At 36.6% G+C, this 17,738-nt stretch overlaps 1 protein-coding gene across 34 annotated transcripts in view; it reads left to right on the forward strand.

Moving 5' to 3' along the window:
* The window catches only part of LOC112641773 (muscular LMNA interacting protein), a 261,862-nt gene that overhangs the window by 28,984 nt on the left and 215,140 nt on the right, over positions 1-17,738 (forward strand). The window lies entirely within an intron of this gene.

The raw sequence follows: 17,738 nt of genomic DNA on the forward strand, positions 1-17,738 counted from the left end.
TTCCAAGAATGCCCTCCACTTCAGATGTTAACTGCAAACTCAAGTTGTTACCATTTTGACCAACTGGTTAAAAACCGGAGGTTCCCATAACCCCCTCCTTGGGTTCAGTTAATTCATTAAAGTGGCTCAGAGAACCCAAAAAACCCATTTACTAACTAGATTACCAGCTTATTACAAAGGATACTAAGGGATATGAATCAACAGCCAGAAGAAGAGCTGCATAAAGCAAGGTATGGGGAAGGGCATGGAGCTTTCATGCCCTCTCCCAGAGCATCACTTTCCTCACAGCTCCACCCATTCATCAACCCTGAAACTCCGAACCTCATCCTTCTGGGTTTTATGGATGCTTCATTATATAGACATGTTTGATTTAATCATTGACCATTGGCTATTGAACCCAATATCCCACCCCACTCCTGTCCCTGGAGGTCTTGGGAGGGGTCTGAAAGTACTACTTCCAGTTACAAGATCCTCTCTCCTTACAACCGGCCTCCACCCTTAGGTTACCTGGGGCTTTCCCAAAGTCACCTCATTAACATGACAAAAGACACCTTTATCACTCTTATCACTTAGAAAATTCCAATGGTTTTAGGACTTCTAAAACCACGCCAGAAGTGGGGTAAAGACGAAATATTTATTTCTTATTATAAATCATAATATCACAATGTAAATCAAAACAAAAGAAAGAGAGTATCTAATACAATTTTTCTTCAACTAAAGTAAAATTATTCCTTTATATTTCTATTAGTGTGTAAGAGAATTATATTGAAGTTTCTTTAAAACATGAAATCCCGGGATCCCTGGGTGGCGCAGCGGTTTGGCGCCTGCCTTTGGCCCAGGGCGCGATCCTGGAGACGCGGGATCGAATCCCACATCGGGCTCCCGGTGCATGGAGCCTGCTTCTCCCTCTGCCTGTGTCTCTGCCTCTCTCTCTCTCTGTGACTATCATAAATAAATAAAAAAAAATTAAAAAAAAAAAACAAAAAAACATGAAATCCCTGGAAATCTCTAGTCTATTCTTCATCTCTATACAGTTGACCTTTGAACGTTTCAGGATTTGGGGTGCCAACTCCCATGCAGTTGAAAATCCGCATATAACCTTTGACTTCTCAAAAATATAATTACTAATAGTTTACTGTCGATTGGAAGCCTACCCATAACATAAAGTTAACATACATTTTATATGTTACATGTATTATATACTGTATTCTTACAATAAAGTAAGCTAAGAAAAGAAAGTGTTATTAAGAAGATCATAAGAAAAATATATTTACAGTACCACACTGTAAAAAATTCAAACCCCTGTTGTTTAAGGGTTGACCATAATTATGTTATTTCACTACTGTGAAATAAATGGAATTTTGCAGTATGTAACCTTTTGACTTTTTTTTTTCCAGTCAGCATAACTTCCTTGAGGTTCATTCAAGTTGCATATCCACAATTTGTTCTTTTGTTGTTTAGCAGTATTTCATGGTATGAATATACCACATTTTGTTTAACCATTCACGTAGTGAGGGACACTTGTGTGGCTTCCAGTTTTTAGCTATTGTAGATAAAGTTGCTGTGAACATTTGTGTACACATTTCTATGTGAAAATAGGTTTTAATTTCTCTGGGATAAGTCCCTAAGAATGCAATTGCTAGGTCATATGGTAAGTCAATTTTTTGTTTTAAAAGGAAATACCAAACTTTCTGAAGTAGCTATATATAATTTTACATTCTCATCAGTAATGTATGATAGTTCCATTTTTACCACACTGTTGCCAGCATTTGACGTTGTCATTATTTTTTATTTTAGTTATTCTAATGCAGGTATCGTAGTATCCCACTGGGTTTTTAATTTGCATTTTCTTGATAGCTAGTAGTGTTGAATGTCTTTTCATGGACTTATTTGCCATATCTGTATCTTTTTGGGTGACGTGTCTGTTCAGATTTTTTTTACCCATGTTTTAATTAGGTTGTTTGTGTTCTTATTACTGATTTGGGGGAGTTTTTTTTTTTTTTAATATGTTGAAATGCATGTCTGTTTTTTGTGTTTTTGACTATGTGGTTTACAAATCTTTTCTGCCTGTTTGTAGCTTTTCTCCTCCACCTCCTCCTCCTTTTTCCTCTTCTTCTTTTTCTTAACATCATAAATCTAGTCATGAGGTTATTTTTGTCTTAAAGATTTTTATTTATTTATTTGACAGAGAGAGAGAGAGGAAAGAGAGAGAAAGCATAAGCAGAGGGAGTGGGAGAGGGAGATGCAGGGTGCCCGCTGAGCAGGGCGCCCAAAGTGGGGCTTGATCTCAGGAGCCTGGGATCATGATCTGAGTAGAAGGCAGATGCTTAACTGATTGAGCCACCCAAGCGCCCATTGTCATGAGATTATTAGGGAACATTAAATGTTGTTCTTATCTTGGGTCTCTCATTGTCATTCTTGGAGTAGAACAACATGGTCCTGTGGAATATATTGAGGGTAGCTTGGCCTTCAGTTTAAGTATGGATGAGAGAAGATGCCTACCTCCCTGGGTCTCAATATCCTCTTTAACCCCCTGCAAAAAAGAAAATATTAAACCGGATTATCTGAGATTTCTTCCAGTTTTAATTTATATAATTCTATAATCTCCTGGGGCATAGATTCTTGAAAGTTCTGACAGGAGGTAGCATGCCTAGATTTCATGCTTCACCTAGAGAAAGAGGCAAATCCAGAACACTTCTGGAATTTTTACCATGGGGAATTACCCTTATATAAGTGTATTTAATTATTGGAGTTGTACCTTTTTAAAAAAAATTAATTTATTCATGAGAGACAGAGAGAGAGAGAGAGAGGCAGAGACACAGGCAGAGGGAGAAGCAGGCTCCGTGCAGGGAGCCCTATGCAGAACTCGATCCCAGGACTCTGGGATCATGCCCTGAGCCACCTAGGCATCCCTGGAGTTGTACCTTTAAAAGTATAGCTCTGTATATAGTAAGACAATTGTATTATGGGGGCCCCAAAATTGAAGTTTATTAGAATGGACAATATAGATAAATATTGAGCAAAGATAAAAAAAAATTAAAAAGGAACAGTTTGTTAATTTAAAAAATGCCAGCATCTGTCTCAAAATATTTGAGTTGGTTTAGCCCAGCATATTTAGGGACAAAGGAGTTATAAAGTGGTGGAAAACAATAGCTTGGAAATCATGCTGTGCACAATTCCTGGCTCCCACCACTTACTAGCTCTGTAATCTTGGCAAGTTGACTCACTCCTCTAAATATCAGAAATTTTTTACTGTAAATTGAAGATAACAGTAGTGCCCGAATCAAAGAGTTACTGTGAGAAAAAACACGTGTAATAATTTTGACAATTTATTTCCTTATAATTCCAGCCAGTCACCAAAGTTTTAATGGGAAAATTATTAGCCTCATTCACTTGGATTTGTAGAGCTATTACAAATAAACCCAAATATATTGACTTAAGATAGTAAAAATTATTTTATTCTCATACAACAGCTCTGGGAGGTTCTAGGCCAGCCCTGGATGGAGGCATGAGGGAAGAGAGGGCTCAAATACATTCAGTAACTACAGAGTAGAAATCTATACCTTGCTACTTGGGTGTGAGAAGTGGGGGAGGAGCACACATATATTCTTGAGAACTTGTGGACAATGTCAGGACTTAAAAAAATTGTTCTTTCAACAGAGTAGAAAACTGATTGCCAAGGGATGGGTAGGGAGGGTGGGGGAAATAGGGAGAAGTTGGTAAAGGATACAAACTTTCAGTTACAGGATGAATAAGTTCTGGGGATCTAATGTATAAAATGGGGACTATAGTTAACACTATGTTGTATTACTGAAATTTGCTAAAAGAATTGAACTTAAATGTTCTCACACACACAGAAAAGCTAAATATGAGAAGCGATGGATGTACGAATTTACATGATGGGGAGAATCCTTTCAGAATGTGTATGTATATCAAATCATAGGCCTGATATGTAGACTTTAAAAATATAATTTTACTGATCAATTATACCACAAAATAGGAAAAAATGTTTCTTTAGTAATAACCTTTGAGAGCCCCAGGGGCATAGTAAGTGCTTGTAGTATTAATTGATCTGTCTTTGGTTGACACATGAGACTGAGTAATCAAAAGATTTGGGTGGTCAAAGGGGATCTCTAATAGGTTGTATTATTTTTTCCCATATTAGGTTCTGCCTTTGTTTTTATCTGATTGATAATTCAGTGTGTACTCTGCAAAGGATTGGTGATAACATTCATGATGTTTTTATGATCCTAAGAGCCAGGAGCATGTACTATAGCTGTAGTTCCACCAGCATCAATCCCACATGTTTGGTGTCTGGAATCTTGCCACCCTTCCATGTCTTTCCTGGATTAACTCTGTAACCCAACATGATTAAGTGGGTTCATGTAGAGGATTTCTTCTCAAAGGATATTATAAACCACTAAAACTGAGGAAATGCTTTTATGTGTGTGCATGTGTGTGTGTGTGTGTGTGAGAGAGAGAGAGAGAGAGAGAGATTTATTGGTGCTTCTAAACAATAATATTGTTCTCCGTCATGACTTTGGATAAAGATGATGTTGTAAAGTGGAAATGGTTAATAAAAGGGGAAGGATAGTCTGTTAGTCTTTGGGAGGCCTTGCAGAAGTTCATCAGATTTGTTGAGGAAGCAAAGGTCAGCAGCCTGAGGATACATTTTGAAAGGGGAAAGATTATTCTGAAAAAGAGATTGATGGATATCATAGGGGAGAATTGTGGGTAATGGTCAAAACAAAGCTGCCAGTGTGGAGAGTTTAAAATGTCATGTTAGATTCAGGGAGAGAATCGTGATTCTAATGCCAGCTGTGGAGTTGTCTTTGGCAACTTCTTTTCAGTGAATCTTTGTTCTTTCTATGTCGATACTAATATCTGATAATATTTTTATGATTTAGTGTGATGTTAAATAATTATACCACCTAGATCAATGCATATGGTGTTTAGAAAATGCTTGTTGACACCTCCCCATGCTTCCCTAATGCCTCAGAATTCTGCCAACGTCAGCTGTGGTCCTAGCATGTGGCATGAGTCCCAATAAAATGAGCCAGAGTAACATAACATACTAGACTATTGAATATGCCCTCTGATCATTCATCAGTACACATTTGTTCTCTGATATGGCTCCAGTCTGAGTTAAGGTTATTGGCTTCATAGTGAGGTTTTCTCTTACGTATGGTCAAAGGGCTCTTTAAAAAGAGAAGATCCTTTGAGTCAGGGAGTATGTGCCTCTGTAGCACCTCATTCCTTCATGATGCTCTAGAAGACTGAATGCCAAAAATGCCTCGTGGATTACTGCTTCCCTGTGACAAGGTTTTACTTAGTAGAGTAATAAGAACAATGTAATCTCCATAAACAATGTAATCTCCATAAAATAATTTATGTTTGTTAAGTATATTTAATGGATTATCCTTTTTTTGGAGATTGTATTCTTCCTCACTGTTTTGCTTTTAAAGTTTTTATATTTATGAATGATGACAAATCATTAAAAAACAAGTACTAATCCATGAATTCTAAAAGTCTGGAAAACCACTTTTTCTGACATTTTGGTCTCTGCTTTCAGATGTCTTTAGAAAGGCATACTGGATTTTTTTTTTTCCGGTCATTACCAAACTGTAATTTCTTTCTCTCCTTCCTTCCTTCCTTCCTTCCTTCCTTCCTTCCTTCCTTCCTTCCTTCCTTCCTTCCTTCCTTCCTTCCTTCCTTTCTTTCTTTCTCTCTCTCTCTCTCTCTCTCTCTCTCTCTCTCTCTCTCTCTCTCTCTTTCTTTCCTCTTTCCTTTCGATTTATTTATTTGAGAGAGAGAACATGCAGCAGGGAGGGGCAGAAGGTTAGGGAGTCTGAAGCAGACTCCATGCTAGGGCTGGAGCTTGACAGGAGGCTCACTCTCACAAACCCAAGATCATGACCTGAGCCAAAACCAAGAGTTGAATGTTTACCCAACTGTGCCACCCAGGCACCCCTCAAACTGTAACTTCTTATCATGGATTGTATCCCATTTTCTTTTGCTTCTTTCAGAGTCCTAATTTTCCCATCTAGCAAACCAACTGATCCTTGTTATATCCAAACATTAAAGTTAAATTTTCTATTCTATTTTATAATTCTTGTCACATGTTTAAGTAGGCACATTTACTTTTCACATTAGGAAATTAGACTTAAAACTAACAAAGGTTTGAAGACCCATTATGCAGATAGGCACAGTCCTTGGGATTTGTTTATGCATTGTTTAATTTTTACCTCATCATAGCCTTGCTTCATGTTCCGTAAGAATCTGAAATTTCTTTTTCTCTTAAGGAACTGGATGTGTTGTAAGTGGTAACCGAGAAATTGTAATATATTAGGTGTTCAGGATGTTCTTTTGGAAGAATTCTTATTAATGAAACTTCTGATTAGATTTAACCTGTGTGTTTTATCAGAACTCAACTCAGAGAGAATCTCAAAAAGACCACAGTCCTGTCGTGTAAGTTAATAAAAGTAGAGTTACGTTTGAAAAATTTGCCTCTGGTTGGAATGTAAGATGCATAATAACCACAAATATCTATAAAACCAATTTGAATAGTTTTTTTTAAAGATTGAAATGCTTTGCATCTTTGAGCAATAAAAATTTAACTAATCAAGGATGTGAATAAAATTGTATGAGATCTTTGAAAATTGATGTTTCTAGTAATTTTAGATCATGTTACATAAAAAAGTTTAAGTGGTTTATGTTTGACTTTCATCTTTGTTTCCTGGGCAATTTGTTAGAGAAAGTGGTACTGTGTGATGACATTTTATGAACTTTAAATCATTCTCCTCTGAAAATCATGCTGGGAGCTGCCATTTAAAAACAAACAAACACAAATAAAATAGCTCAAGAGGAATAAATATGTTGGATTTAAAATGAGTGAATGTTATTGAATTGTGTTAATGGCCCAGACTGATCTTAAAGCGAGAGCTCACCTGTCTTTCCAAATGAAAAGTCCTCTGGCATGGTGCAAGTGGAGGCAATTGTGTCTCTCAGACTTAAAGATGGAAAGAAATGAATATTGGTAACAAAAAACAAATTAGAAAATATTCTTTGGCATGGTGCTGAACTGTGAATTTGGTTTCATAAGAGGGAATGGATGTCAGCCCCATATTGGAGACTGAGTTTCCTCAGTGACCTAAAGAGGCAAGATATGATCATTAAGAGCACTAATATTTTAATTCTGCCCTTAAATTTTCCCAATCTCTTTTGATTTCTTTTATGGTCCCCATGCTGTACATAACACCCTGAGGGTTTATTAATCTTATACCTGGAAGTTTGTACCTTTTGACCACCTTCACTCATCTCCTCCAGCCTACACCCTATAAAGGGAACTATTAAATGCAGTTGAAAAGAATACAGAGAACGTAGTACATGCAGCATGTGTTCTGTGTCACAGGGAGTTATATGTTGAACTGGTCAGCCATGGTAAAATGCTAACCATCCTTAGACCAAAACTGAACAATTATTATAGTACTATAGGCTTCTTCACTTTAAGAGAGCTCAAACATTGAAATATAAGAAAGTACCTACTCCGTTGATAGTGACTATGATAATGCAAACACTGTATACATTTGACCTGAAGGAGGATTTGACAGTACAGACACTGGTTAACAAGTTACATCATTATATATATATATATATATATATATATATATATATATATATATACACACACATAAAATATATCTATAAATTAGAATATAGTATTCCAGAAGATAAACTAAGGCATATTAAAAATATTAAGAATTTGAGCAAAACTGGATTTGAATTGGGTAGTACCAAATTGGAAGTAAAGAGTGGTATTCCACCCAGAGGAGCTAGGGAAAGACTTTTCTAGGATGACACAGAAGCAAAGCAAGGACATTATTTGTCTGGTTAAAGGTTAAACAGTTACCTTATATGAAAAACTCTGGTTGTCTCTGTGTGATTGTCCTTAGCTTTCGATTTCTTAACCTGTTGGCATTACAGGCTTAGGTTTTGGTTGGCTACTTAGAGCCACTATCATTAGTGGCTCTAATGATATAGGCTACTAATGCACTGAAGCAACCTCAGCTGTATGAGCTTCTTGTTAATGAATTGAACAAGAAGAATCAGAGATTTAGACACTGATTCTCACTATCATTTTTGAACACTTACCAGGTATAAGGCTACTTACTTTCACTCATTAATGATTCATTCATCTGCTTAAAAATATCTTTTGAGCATCTACTGTGTATTAGGCAAGGCTTTAGGTCTTGAGAATGTAGAGGGGATGTGATCAACTAGGTCGCAGCCTTCAGGAAACTAGCATTACAGAGGAGGGTGATGAGGGGGCTGACTGTAATCTGTTAAATAAATAAATAGACAAGGTAATTTCAAGTAATGAGAATGGGGAAAGAAAATAAAACAGAATGAAGAAATAGATTGTTAGAGGTGACAGAACAGATGGTGGCTACTCAAGAATCTTCAGGAAGGATTCTTTTCAGTTTTGACAATTGAGGAGGAGGAAATGAGAGAGCATTCTCTACTGAAAAATGGGCAAGGGGTTTTCAGTATTTTATTTTTATATATTTCCCATTTTGCACATGAGGAAATAAATTGTGCAAGGTTGGCTTGTCCCAGGAGCACAGTGAGGAACTGGCATAGTCTATTCTTGAAGGCATGTTTGACTCAAGAGACTATGATTTTAGCTATAAGGTACTGATTAGTGGACAGGGGCCACTGATTAGAGCCCTCCTTGATCTGGACAATAAAACCAACCAAACAACCAACAAAACAACCTTAATTCTTGTGACCAGAGGCCTGCATAGTTTTCTACAGTAGGAAGCCCTAGCTCCTCACCCAAATTCAAACCAGAGTTGTTCATCATACCCAGAACCCCAAGAAGAAAGGAGAGGTCAGCTTTCAAAATATGTTTTCTTTCATATATCCAAGTCCTATCAATCAAGAGCAATTACAAATCAATGAGTAAAATAAAATTTAAAACAACCACACACACACACTAAAGAAATAAACAAAGGACATGAGCCAGAAGAAATAGAAAATGCCAATGAGGATGCAAAAAGGAGTTTATTCTCATTAATTATCAAAGAAGCACAAATTAAAACAAGGCGCCATTTTAACCATTTTTATTAGGATGTGTGAAAGAGACCGATAATATCCAAAGTTGGTGAAGTATCCATCGCAATCTGCATGGAAGTACTTTCTTTTCTAGTTAGGCACTTTGAACAAGATCTTACAGGTTCCCTGCTCATATGTTCTAACATCTAGTGAGTTAAATGGTGCCTTGTGCTCCCAAAACATATGACCAGCCAGAACCTACAAATTTGATCTTACTTGAAACAAAGGTCTTTGTGGGTATAATTAAGTTAGGGAATTTAAGATGAGCTCATTCTGGATTAGGGTCTGAATCCAAAGACAAGTGTCCTAAGAGAAGTGGAGAAGACAGACATGGGAGAAAGCCATCTGAAGATGGAGGCAGACATTGGGGTTCTATTACCACAAACCGAGCACCACCTGGAGCCACCAGGAGCTGGAGGAGGTGAGGCTTGTCCCCCCATAGGTTTTAGGGACAGCGTGGCCCTGCCTATCAATTAGAATATAGTATTCTAACTATATTCTGGCCTCCAGAACTGTGAGGGAATATATAAACCTGTTGTTTTAAGACAACAAGTTTCCACTTATTTGTTAAGGTGGCCCTAGAAAAATAATACACACAGTATATAAACCTTTCATGTAATGATATTTTTGTAATGGCAGAAACTGGACGCAATCTAATTGCTTATTATTGTGTGTAAGGTTAACTATAGGTCACTAAATAAATAAGATCTAGTTAATGTTAACAACTCATCAATAACTGTTAAGCAAGGAAAAAGAGATATGAAAATAACAGATCTTATGTATATTCCATTTTTGTTAAAGCATAAAACCAAAGCATTATGTGTATATATATATATATATGGCATAAAGTGGCCCTGAATGTGAGGTGATTCCTCATTTTTCTGATAGGGGCACCATAAAGGTTTGGGGGTTAATCTGAATATGTAAATCTTTAGGGATATAGATGAAACAATAAAAAGTTTATGTATACATCACCAATTTAACTAAACATGCATATTTGACAGCACATACATAAGATGTAACCTAGACAAACTTGTTTTTTCTACTCTTGCATTTTTTTGTGATTTTTATTTTGTTTTTAAAATTTTAATTATTTGTTATTGAAATATAATTAACGTATGCTGTTATATTGACTTAAAGTGTATATTATTTTTTTTAAAAGTGTATATTATTTTTGACATGTTAGGAATTACTTGAGATATCAGGCTTTCCCCCCAAAAATTGCTCTCTAAATAAACTTAGTGAGTTAGTTATATGGCTGAAAGGCATCCCAAATTATGGAATATTCTCAAGCTGTTTTTTTTTTTTTTTTTTTCTCAAGCTGTTTTTTAAGGGTGATCTAGGAAAATCTGAGAGAGTATGGTTACAGACATTGGAGAGAAATAAAATAATTTCATGCCTGTAAAATCATTTTTACTGAGCTCAGTCTGGTCAATAAACTACCTTATTCTTTATATATACACCGAAACATGTTTGGGAGGATATAAATCAAGCTATGTCCAAGTCAACAATGGTTACCATGGGGAGTGAATTAGCAGTGATAGGGATGTATGTGTGTGTTTGTGTGGCTTTCACCACTTAGGTTATATACTTCTGTATTGTTGGACTGTGTCACATGGCAAATATTACTTCTGTAGTACTAATATATTAAAAATTTAAAAATTAAAAAAATCTACCCATCTTCCAAGATCCAGACTGCTTTTAAATGTGTCCTTATTCTTATCCAGAAATGATTTCTCACCACTCAAATCTCCCAGGGAATTTTTCTGTCTCTCTTTTGTGCTATTCCTTTCTAATGTATGCATTTATCCTTTGCTAAGTAACCTTAATTTTTTTGTGAGAATCCTGCAGAGTGAAAAGTTATTGAACAAATATATCTGGTAATTATTTTTCTTACTTCTAATAGTACTTTATTTTTTTTAGAGAGAAAGAGATGTGAGTGGTGCCAGGAGGAACAGAGGGAGAGAAAGAGAATCTTACACAAGCTCCATGCACAGTGCAGAGCCTGATGCAGGGCTCCATCTCATGACCCTAAGATCATGACCTGAGCCAAAATCAGGAGTTGGTCGTTTAACCGACTGAGCCATCCAGGCACCCCACTCTTAATTTTGTTTTAAATTAGCATACAGCATAATTGACTTTTTTGTAAACAGCTCTATCAATTTTAACACATCTATAGATTTGTATACACTGCCATCGGATACAGAACAGTTCAATCACTTTCAAAAACTCTCTGTGGGGATACAGAATGCAATTTCAGCATTGCCTTTTTGTAGTTACATCTTCCACTTCTTCTTAACTCCTGGAAGTGGAATAGATCCCCTGGTTTCTTCTCTGAAACTATAGTGAGTCGTTTTGAGAATGTCATATCAATAGAATGGTATAGCATATCTATCTCCTTTTGAGACTGGCTTTTTTCACTCAACATAAAAACTTTGGAGATCTATCCAAATGGTTACATGGGTTAGTAGATCAATACTTCCTTTATTTTTTTTTTTTTTGAGATTTTATTTATTTATTCATGAGACACACACACATACACACACAGATTGAGAGAGAGAGAGAGAGAGAGAGAGAGAGAGAGGCAGAGACACAGGCAGAGGGAGAAGCAGGCTCCATGCAGGGAGCCTGATGTGGGACTGGATCCCAGGATTCCAGGATCATGCCCTGGGCCAAAGGCAGGGGCAAAAATGCTGAGCCACCCAGGGATCCCAATACTTCCTTTATTGTTATGTAAGATTACACTGTACAGATGTTTCAGTTTGCTTAACCATTCATCTACCTGAAAGGCATTTGGGTTGTTTCCAGTTTGGGGCTATTATGAATAGAGCTGTTACAAACAATAGTACAGATTTTCATGTAAGCCTCTATTTCTCTGGGGTCAATAATTAGGAGAGGACTTTCTGGGTCAGAGAAGTATATATTTATCTTTATAAGAAATTACCAAACTGTTTTCTAATAGTGGAAAAACCATTTGGCATTCCCCCACCAGCAATGTGTGAGAATTCTAGTGGCTCTTTATCCTTACCTGCACTTGATATTTCAGAATTTTTTTGTTATAGCCATTCTAGGAAGTGTGTGCTGGTATCTCATCATGGTTCTAACTTTTGTTCCTAATAACTAGTGATGCTAACTATCTTTTCATGTGCAGATTTGACATTTGCATATCATTGGTTAAGTGTCTATTCAAGTAGACACTTAAATATTTGGCCATTGATTAGTTTAGACTAATGTTTTTCAAAGGCTCACTATTGGCATTTTGAGTGGCTAATTCCTGGTTTTATAGGCTGTCCTATTCATTGCAGCTCATTGAGATTCCCTGGATTTGGGGCACAAAATGCTCAAAGCTCATGCTATTGTGATAACCAAAAAGATGCTCTCACACATTTCCAAAACTCCAGTAGGAAAATGATGACATTTGGTAAAAACCACTAGCATAGAAATTAGGATTTTTTTACACTGTTCCTGGAATTAGGTCAATTTTCTCCAATTCGCATGGGGTTTATATAAGAAGAGTGGGTACCTTAATGTTATCAGGGTTCTTCAAGGAAAAAAGGGAATGAATGCTGATCAGACAACCAGCAGTGTCCCCTGGGACTTAACTTCTATCTCAATGTTTTCTGTGTCCTTGGTTTTTACTCACAGCCTTTTTGTGAATAAACAACTGACAATAACCTCCCTAATTGATCCAAACATTGTCTGGACCAAGTTCCTTCCATTACCTAAGGCATTTTTTGTGTGCGTTGTGTTGTGTGTGTGTCTGATTTTCTAGCTAGGAGAACTATGAGAATGGTGGACCAGCCCTTGCCTTCTTTCTTCTCCTATCTTCCTCCTTCTTTCTTCTGTTTCTTCTTCTTTTTTGCTTTCAATAAATATATTTACTTATTTATGGCTGCATTTTCAGCTTATTTCCTTAGCAACTGATTTTAGGAACCCAAACATTATTATTTTTTTTAAGTCATGACTCTTATGACAACCGTAGGCAGAAAATTGAAAAGAATAATAACAGGTTATCATCAGAAAACTATAGTCTACTTGGGGATAAATGTGAAATCACATGGGAACATTTACAAAATGTCTGCACAGTAGAATTTCATGATAAAAACTGAACATGTTGAGGAAACCAAGAACTGTGGAATTGTAGACAAGCAACAAGGGCAGCAGACCTACAGTCACGGGCTCTGTCCTGACCAGGGCCAGCTTACTAAACCTCTCTCCCTTCATTTCTTCATTTGTAAGTTAGGAATGAAGTTCCTCCTCCATAAACCTGACATGATAACTGCTAAGATGCCATGTAATATCTAGATGTAATATGTATAGAGATAGAATATAGGTTATATCTATATACTATATAATGGTATATATGAATACAGGTATGTGTATGCATATATTTATAAACCTATATATAAATTGGTAATATATATCACAATGTCTTGAAAGCTGGAAAAGTAGGAAGCTATCCATTGCCAGCATTATTATTATCATTATAATTTTATTAGTGTTCTTCAGATAAGTCGGATTGATAGGATATCTATCAAGCTATCAGCTACTTATTATCTCTCTAGTCTGTTTAATCTACCTATTTGCCTGTCTTCAGAAGCAGAGACGTATTATGGGGATTGGCTCACGTGATTTTGGAGGCTGAGATATGCCACAATACGATGTGTGCAGGCTGGATAACCAGACATGGAATAAAACAGGGGATAAGGTATCATTCAGAAAGATTTAGAGCTGGTTATGGTATGTTTGGTGTACACTGTAGGCAAAAGTTTCAAGATACTGAGAGATTTTCTACTAGTGTGCTCTGAGATTTCTGCCGTTGTAGCACCTCACCACACCACTTTTCCTGCAATTCTCCTAAACTTTCTTTAGACCCAGGGCTGCTTCCTTTGAGGTACTCTCAATCAGAGGAGTGGGAACACGTATCCTCCAAGACTTTGTATAGCCCAGTGCTATCTCCTCCAAGATAGACTTCTTTAGGAAATATCTTTATTTTATTTTTAAAAAGGAATGTACAAAAAAAATTAAAAAGGAATGTACATTTTTCATTTTGCTACATGACACGTTTGTATTAGTTTTAAAGTAAAAGTTACGTTTTGAATTAATAAGAAGAGTTTTTACCTATCTCCCTCTGGTTAGTTAAACTGTAATGAATCAAAAAGATCAATTTTGAAAAATTGAGTTGAATTGAAGCAGCTCAGCACTCAGGACCAGTGTCTATAGAATTTCTCTTCCTGGTATTTGGGTTTATTCCAGATGTTTTTATTCTTGCTCATCCTCAACATTCTGTAAGGAAAGCTGCTCTACTCACAGCTCTATGGCTTTAATGTATTGTGCCAAGTATATTCTCCACCCACTTGTAGGTAAAGCAAACTGAGCTGGGGAACCCAGCTAGGTGAGTCAGCACAGAGGAGGGTATCTGGCACAGAGATGGGCTGGGTCCACTCTTAGTCTTAGGGAATGGGATGTCAGTTGGTAATAAGCTACCTTGAAGAAAGAAGTGAGGGAATTATATGAGAAAGCAAACCTTGAGTAAGCAGTAGAAATCCAGTCTTACCTAATTTAAGGGAAAGTCAAATGATCAAAATGCAAAAGTGTCATAGAAAACTTAGTATGGAAACAGTATATGGAATGGATGAGCATAAAGACAAACCGGAAGCAAGGAGCAAGATGGAATATCACTTAGCCCAAAACTGTAAAGTCAAAGTGGACTAGAATGGGGGAGTGGCTGTGGAATCAAGGAGATTCAGTTCTAGGAGAAGGGATTTGTTTTGCTTCTTTAACTTGAAGAATTTCCAAAGTGATGATGACTATATGCTTCTTTCTTCCTTTGCAAATACAATACAAGCCAAATTTCTTGGACTTTCAAAAAAGAGCACTTACATTATCATTGTGTTGCTAGTAGAGACCCAGCAATTCACAGCAAACATAGTAAACAGTCTGATCATTTTAAATATTTATTTAGTCCTTAAATTTGACATATGTGCCAATTGGCTCCTGGTTCAAGAATTAAAAACCACAATCAATTTTAAAAGCTGCTACAATTCTTTAGGAGTGAATGAAAACAGAATGCCAAGCAGCCATCCTTCACCGCCTTGCCTTGAGTTGTTGTCTGTAAACATGAAATGTATTATTGGTGTGATGTGGAACTGTATCTCTTTTTAATTAAGTGGGATCGCTCTGGCCCAAATGGGACATTGTATGTCCTAGGATCTCTCAATATTGTTTAAAGTATACTCCTCAGGTTTTTTGTTTCTTGTTTTTTTTGAAAAATGGCAATGTTTATGAAGTATTTCAAGCAAGTGGCCCCTTGCTGGTTGTTGTTCGAATATATAAGTTAAATGCATGGCTGCTTTTGCCAGCTAATTTTTGAGTGTTTGAGAGCAATCTCTTTCATTAGTGGTAGGCTTTTTTTTTTTTTTAATAGAATATTATTTCAATAGAAGACTCTAAGATTTATTCTAAAACCATTACTTAATTTGTAATTCCTTTAGGGGGTATGAAGCCAGTGAAATTAATGCCACATGGATTAGAAAGAAATCATAAGAGCTGATCAGTGGAAAGGACTCAGGGAACCAAGCATTTCTATTTAAAAATTCCTTTAAATGTTTTTCTCTAGTTCTGCTTAGGTGTATCAATTTTATTCTGATTTGTGATGGGCAAGAGTAGAATAAAATTTCATGTTAAGGTTATAGAACAGGAAATGGTTTGTGGGATTATACACAAAATTTGACATGTAGGAAATGCTAGTTTGTTATTTAAAAATCTTATATTTATTTTAAACAGTTATTTTAAACTTAGCTTCAAATTGTTGAATTATACTTCCCTCGTTAGAAATTCATGAGGCATGGTAGCACAGTATCCATGACCAAATTTTGAGAGCTTTAAATTTCTCAAGAAATATGTTAGTGGCAAAAATATAAATTTGATTTTCCTGTGAATCATCGTGACCTATTTTATTATGCAGGTAGAGTTGCCACAGATATTGAGAGAGTAACAGCCTATTTGGCAGAGACCTCTAATTTCGAATTTTTTTTAAGGTCAGCTGTAATGGGTGGCAGGCTCTCTCTAGGCAAGATTACTAAGTGGGGAAGCTGGCATTTTTATCCTTTCTTTGAGCAGCCCATCATTGGTGGCTATATTTCCTTTATTTCCAGTGTCTTCAGAAACTCATATCCTCTGTTTCCCCAAGAGTCCATCAAAATATGCTTTTCTCAAATGTTGGATAACCTAATTTATATTAACTTTAAATATAAACCAGTAGAAAGCTATTCTTAAGGCATTGCTTTTTTGGAAGAGGGGGGCTAGTATTTCTAAGATGAAATTACCTTTTTTTCCTTCCTATAATTTAATAACGGCAATAGTAAATAGTTGAATGTTTGGAAGTGCTTTATATCAGATTGGGAAAAAAAAGTCAATTATCTGACCCATATTCAATCCAAATTTAATAATTTTCATTGTATAACACAAGGAAAATATGGCCAAACAAAAAGAAAAATTCCCATGACCTCATCTATTAGATTACCTCTGCTAACCTTGATACATATTCTTCATATAAAAAAAAATGTAATCGGGATCCCTGGGTGGCGCAGCGGTTTGGCACCTGCCTTTGGCCCACAGCGCGATCCTGGAGACCTGGGATCGAATCCCACGTCGGGCTCCCGGTGCATGGAGCCTGCTTCTCTCTCTGCCTCTCTCTCTCTCTCTCTCTCTCTCTCTCTGTGTGACTATCATAAATAAATAAAAAAATAAATAAATAACTAACTTCTCTAGTGACTATATCTATTTAGCCTACAAGGATTATATAAAAGATGGTTGGTGAGCAAGTAGGGGTAGATGATTGGACTCCTTTTGCAGAGGTTTAGCTCATTATTGAAAAAAAAATTAGCTCATTATTGAAAAAATTTCAAAATCGAAAAAAATTGAAAAAAAAAACTGCAGGAAGAAGGAAGGTTGTAATGTAAAAAAGAGGTTCTTCCAAGAGTTAGCCACTGAAAGAGGTGTTGTTCCCAGTGAGAGCCCAAGATGTGGTGATATCTGTTGGTAGGTGGTTGAATTATACTGGGAATAAAAGTGATCTTGACTGAAAAGGTCAGTTTCTACGCTGAGGTTAGAGTTCTGAAAAGGTTATATTATCTGTGTTCCCTTTAGGACATAGTAGAGACTGGATTAAAGATGCTAAAATCATTAAGGATGGTGGGTGATGGTCCTGTAGCCAGAATATGACAGATTGTACCATCTGTCATGGGCCGGGAAGAGGTGGTGCTTGTGATGAATGTAGATATTGAGAAGACAGAGGTTTTGAAGAGACAGCAGAGAGCAATGATTGCAAATCAGAACTTGAGGGATGCCTTGAGGTGCCTTCAGTTTCCAGTAGGGGTGTGCTAATGAAAAAGGGTGATGGCAAAGTATAAGAGCCACTGTGTTCCATCACTCTATTAGAGAAAGGGGCGATGAGGGAAGAATGACAGGTTTTAGTCAATGCAGAGGAGGTAAAAGGATTGATCAAGGTACAAGATAAATATACAGGTCCCTCAGGCGGAGAGGGTTTCCTCAGGGCAGAAATGAAGGCACCGGGCTGAGCCTCCAGCAACATTGGTAGGCGTCAAGTGTAGACTGGTAAT

This window comes from Canis lupus, chromosome 12 (assembly GCF_003254725.2).
Source record: "Canis lupus dingo isolate Sandy chromosome 12, ASM325472v2, whole genome shotgun sequence".
Classification (NCBI taxonomy): domain Eukaryota; kingdom Metazoa; phylum Chordata; class Mammalia; order Carnivora; family Canidae; genus Canis; species Canis lupus.